The sequence below is a fragment of the Anas platyrhynchos genome, chromosome 2 (genome assembly GCF_047663525.1).
Source record: "Anas platyrhynchos isolate ZD024472 breed Pekin duck chromosome 2, IASCAAS_PekinDuck_T2T, whole genome shotgun sequence".
Taxonomy (NCBI): domain Eukaryota; kingdom Metazoa; phylum Chordata; class Aves; order Anseriformes; family Anatidae; genus Anas; species Anas platyrhynchos.
The window spans coordinates 57,810,680-57,816,679 of record NC_092588.1 but is presented as its reverse complement, the minus strand read 5'-3'; the positions used below and the strand labels follow the sequence as shown (position 1 = coordinate 57,816,679).

Below are 6,000 nucleotides of genomic sequence, written 5' to 3'. Positions count from 1 at the left end.
TGACCCATGTGCAGGACCTTGCACTTGGCCTTGCTGAACTTCTTGAGGTTCACATGCACCCACCTCCCAAGCCTGTCCAGCTCCCTCTGAATGGCATCCCTTCCCTTCAACCTATCAGCCACTCCACACAGTTTAGTGTTGTCCACAAACTTGATGACAATCCCACTGTCCATGTAACTAACAATGATGATAAATAATAGATGTCCCCATTGTGATACCTTAGAAATATCGCTTGTCACTGATCTCCAGCTGGACATTGAACCATTGACCACAACTATTCAAATTCAACCATCCAGACAATTCAATACGCGGTTAATGTTAATTGCATTTAGCATCCAAGACCTGGACTTCAACAGAGAAGTGAATTTCCCCACAAGCGATCATTAAGTTCATGAATGTTCTGTCCCATTAAAATACATATATTTCCAATTTATTTGATGGAAAAATATTGATAGCTCTTTTTTTTTTTTTTTTAATTTAAAATTCTTTCATGATTTTACCGAGTAAATTACATTATATCATTATGATTCATACAGTTTCATTAACACCTAATATATCTAGCTTTTGACACAGAAATATATTATGCTGCCTCAATCACAAATGACAAGTTTATTATAGAATTAGGCAATTTAAGTGATATAAAGTGATATGAAAGATGGATGATTATTGTTGATTACTCTTTATTAGATGACAAAATGGTGGTATAATTGGAGGTATTAAGAAAATTATATAATAAAATAAAACTACTGTAGTCAGAAGAATAATGATTTTACTAAATATTTCTGGACTTTGTTGTTATTGTAATTCTCACTGTGGTCAAGCGTTATGCAAACATTTTCTAAGAGCTAACTTGGACAAAAAATCCTGAATAGGCTTTTAAACTTGTTTCTCACACTTAATCACCTCACTGAAGATTTCATTTTGCATTCAATTTCCATCCTGAATAATATATATGTATAATCTAGTATATTTTAAACTCTTTTATGAAGGCTGTAATAGGGGAAAGTGGATGCAAAATTACAAAAGCAAATTGACTTTCAATAGAAAGAGCACAGGTTTAGTATTTAATGAAATACAAGCTGCCAAGCAATTGCTCTAGAGGAGTCTGTCTTAATTTTTAATGACATTTTTAATTTCTCATTTTGATATCACTGCATGCACATATCAGCTTAGATTTTCACTGAATACATGCAAAATTTCAACACTATATTCTCTATGGGAAAAAAAAAAAAAAAAGGTAATGCTTGATTTAAGTTTAGAAGTCTCCAAGCAAATTAGTATTTTAAAAATTCTACTAAGAAAATACATGCAAATGTTGCAATGACTTGCCTCTTCAAGCAAAATCTGATTTACTATTTCAATTCTGTACAAGTGTACTGGTCTTTATGGCCTAATTTGCCATCAGCAGCCTTAAAGACAATCTGTTTTAGAAAATGATGCCCCATATGAGTCATTCTGATGGCAAACTGTGATCATAAAAGTACCCATATTCAGATACATATAAAAAAATCTTGCTGACATAAATACTAAAAGATTAATCACTTAGAGTTAGGTCTTTTTCTTTTTATTTCTATGATATATTCCTCGTAGCTTTGAATTTCCTTTTTTTATATATATATAGAGAGAGAGAAAGAGAGAGAGAGAGACAAAGAATAAGGTTCTTAATTAGTTTTTAAAATAACTTTTATTTAAAAAAATAAATATTTTTATATGATTACATAATATTAGTTTTATACCTATGTTACATTTTTTTCCTATGAAGAGTGTCTAATAGAGAATATCGAGAGTATAGCGTTCGGGTGATTTTTTCATTATATCATACACACGCTAAAAGGAACCTGTTATACAGAGCAACTTTTTCCTGAATATCTATCTTAAGTTCTTTTGTAGTTCTGCAGAAGAAGATATACTGAATCATGTCATGGTTCTCTTCCAACCTTCAGGTTTCCTTTATCTTTTCTCAGAAAGCAGATTGGCATTTCAGGTAAGGAAGATGGTGCACACCCAGAATATCAATTCACCCTAAAATCAAATCAACAAAATACTAGAAGTCCTGCTCCAGAAGTTTCAGAAGCACCCTGACTTCTATAGTGTTGACTAACACTAGAATAAACAGACAATATTTAAACATGTGCATAAAAACAAACAAACAAAAAAATAGATTGGCCTGGAATTAGATACTTATGTCTTATACTATAGATCAACCCATGTCTTGGTTCTGCTGGATTTGTCTTTTATTTTTTGCCTTTTCATGATTTTCTTATATTACAATGATGGAATCCATATCAAATCTTATATTTCAAAAAAAATAGAAGTTGAAAATCTTCTTTAAAAAAAAAAAAAAAAAAGAGATTTGAAATCTTTTAATTCATAGAATAATAGAATGATATAATCATTTGGGTTGGAAAAGACTCCTCAGATCATCTAGTCCAGCCTTTGACCTAGCACAGATCATCTCTGATCATCAAGTCCAACCATTACTCAGGAAGGAATACTTTTTTTTCCTTTTTTCCCCTGAGTTACCTGTCTGTAGTAAGAGCACATATACATCACCATTAAAATAATTCTAGCACCAAATTAAAATAGGTTGAAAAAGAATCATAGAATCATAGAATATCCTGAGTTGGAAGGGACCCTTAAGGATCATCAAGTCCAACTCTTGACACCGCACAGGTCTACCCAAAAGTTCAGACCATGAACTTCTGTTCTTTTTTTTTTTCTGTTTGTTTGTTTTTGTTATTATATTATTTTTGTGGTGAAATTGAGAAATATTTCAACCCCAGGGTCCCACAGTTCTTTGCTGTTCAGATTGTATATACTATATCCAAACACTAAGTTCTCTCATGGAAAATACAGATACAATTTTTAAGGATCACATATGAACACAAACTGAGAATAGATAAAGACACATAACAGCCTGTCCAGTTGGAAACACATCTTGCCAAACAGTGAGTTACACCATCCATCATCTGTCATATGTGATAATCAAGAAAGACCTAAAAACCTATTACAAGGGCAAACTTTGTAACTAAAGCTCACCCACCAAAGAATATTGACTATGTAAAGCTATGAATTTATCACAGAATATATTTTACTCCCACTACTCATGACTCACAACCTAGAGATCACATCTCTCTTCCCAGAGAAAGTTCCTATCACCCTTCACTGCCTTCATTCTAAACTCATATCAACTTTCATATATGCCTTAGATACCAAATCCCTTTTTTTCTGTGGTCTAACAATTATATATCCAATTAAGGTCAGAAAAGTTGCTCTTGTATTTAGTTTTAGGAGGTTTGTTTGTTTGTTTTTGGTTTCAGTTTCAGAAGAGAAGATCTGGTATGTCTGAAAAGATTTATATGCTTTCCAACTATAATAGTATTTTTAATAAAAGCAATTACTTTTATGTAAAAACCTTCCTTCCCTGAAACAGTTGTGCTGTTACATGTATATTTTCTTTATATGTATGTGTATATGTATGTGTGGGTACCTCGCTATATTTCTCAGTCTGAAAACACCATCAGATATTTTGTAGTAGTTTTTCTGCTTGGATCAATCATAAGCACAAGTTATTCTAATTTTCATCTCATCTAAAGGACTCGGAAAAGATTTTGTTTGTAGTTTTTGGGTAACCAAGTGACACAAGAACATGGAATATGGATAAGGTTCTCATGGATACTTTTCATTTGAGACTTTTTCTGAAGTAATTTTAGAGATTCAGTAGACATGCAGAGTGCTGGAATAATGGAAATGTTTACATGAATACTGGCTAAAAATAAGTAAGAAGTATTGTTCTTGCACAATAAAATAGTAACTAGGATTTTCTATTCACCTATAGATCATATCCTTTGCATTTTCTTTTACTGAGAGTAAAAGCTGCTACTTTTTTTATAAAAAAAATCTAAATATTTAAAATATGACATGCAGTAGAAAAACAAAGTTTTGCTTCATTAACCTTTAAAACTATAAATAAAGAAAAATATAATTAAGTTTTACATAAACATATATTATTTGTGCATGGATTCATTGTATACCAACTATTTGTCTTCCTTTTCCTGCTCTCAGGAACTATGAAAAATCTAAATAGGTCAAGTCCAGCATTACTGAGTTAAAATTTAATCTATCTTCCATTCCCAATTGAAAGTGCGATATTGTGGAATATTTTTCACTATTACCTCTCAAATTGCTTCTGTATAGTGTATTAAATGCAATGAAAATACATGAATTTAAGATTTCAGTTGACTTCTCATTTTTTATTGCAACATAAAATAACATATGGAGTATGGCATATTTTAAGTTAGACATAGAAATTGTGTGATAGGAAACTAAAGATTTAAATCACATACAAACTACGAACAGATCTCATTATTTCATTTATTCCAATATTTTATTTATGTTTTGATCATTAGAAATCCATGCTATATAAAAGCATACAAAATCGAGTTTAATTTCAGGAGGCAGTGTTTATATTTTTTATGGACCAGTATGGTATAAGAGAAATATCAGACTGCAATGAGAAAAGCTTAATTCCTCCAAGACAGTGTATCTTCAACAAATAGTTTTGAACCTATTGGTATCATTGTATTACTATCATAACTAATATAATGAATTCAGAATGTTTTAACATTCAAGTTCTAATATTAGCTCTGTTAAATATATCAGCATTACTATGAAAGATAACCTAGTTAGACTTTTTTTTTTCTTTTTTAAACAGATATTACATTTCCTCAATAATTTAAAATAATGGTCTGCATTGCAGCCATTATATAAGCTTCCAAAATGTTCTGAGAAATCTCAAATTTAAGTTTTATTTGAAGAGAATTGACAAGATCTGTTCTTATGAGTATAAAGATGTTATTGTAGGAAACATCCAAGTTTTGACATTCAGTGGTGCAGGAAGTTCGCCAAAATGGGAGGGAGAAGAGGAAGAATAGTTTTCTATGAGGTACTTAATCTGCATATAGATAAGCTTCTTCACTCTGTGAATCATAGATATCAATCATTCATGTTCATCAGTGTCTCATACATATTCATTAGAACAAACTGTTATGCATGATTAAAGCTCTTATAAAATGACAATACTGTGTTTTGTTTTTATCTCAGGTCTCTGTGTACTAAAAACTCCACTGGCTGTTTCCATCTCGTGATCTGACAACACTTTCTGCTATCTATAAAGAACCAAAACTCCATATGAGCTTGCATGGATTCATAGTCTGCATTCAAACCACTTAGTGATTTTTAAGCAGTTATAAAGGAATCATGAAAGTTTTCTACTTTATGAGCAAAGATTTCAGCAGTGTTCAAATGCAAGTTACAAGTTCTTAAGGATTAACAAGAAATAAGTGTATTTAATGTGTTTGCATGCAGGTACTGGGAGGAATATTGCTAGATAGGTACATGCAGGTACATATTTATATTTCCCCTAAATTTATTTTATGATATTGTATCTGTTCTAATGCTTTCCGAGAGTCCATTTGGACTCACAGACTCTGTGACACTAGATTTGGTATAGGACTGGCATGAAGCAGGGACACAAAAACTAGCCCTTTTCTTTCATAAACTCTAGAACCTTGAACTGTCATTTATTTTCTACACTTGTGTCAAATATGAAGCTTTATTGATTCTACTAGAATTACAGCTAGGAAAGGCAAGTCTAAAAAATACATGTAAAGTAAGTTTGTGAAACATTCAAAATATATTGTCCATATATGCTTAATCTTAAGATTAAAACACATTTGTTTATTACCCAAATTTCTTCTGCTATACTATTTTCTTCAAAAGATGATAGTATTTTTGTTGTCATCTGAAAATAGTAAGCACTTCAGCTTTTGGCTTGTAAACAAATGTTTTACAGAACATATTGGCTCTAAATATTCTCAAACATAAAAACTGGTAATCCTGATGAAATTGGAAATGAAATGTAGGTTTTAATTATTTCACTTGAATGAATGAAGAATACATTAATGAGTGACAGGTATTTCTTGAGATAAAGAAATGTCC

At 31.2% G+C, this 6,000-nt stretch overlaps 1 long non-coding RNA gene across 3 annotated transcripts in view; it reads right to left on the bottom strand.

The window, feature by feature from the left end:
• Positions 1 to 964: 964 nt before the first annotated feature.
• Positions 965 to 6,000, bottom strand: part of LOC106018653 (uncharacterized) — a 68,002-nt gene continuing 62,966 nt past the window's right edge. For all 3 annotated transcript variants that reach the window (XR_003495606.3, XR_005263291.2, XR_011807601.1), the window contains exon 4: positions 965 to 2,022. This is a non-coding gene — a long non-coding RNA (uncharacterized lncRNA). The remainder of the gene's footprint in view (positions 2,023 to 6,000) is intronic.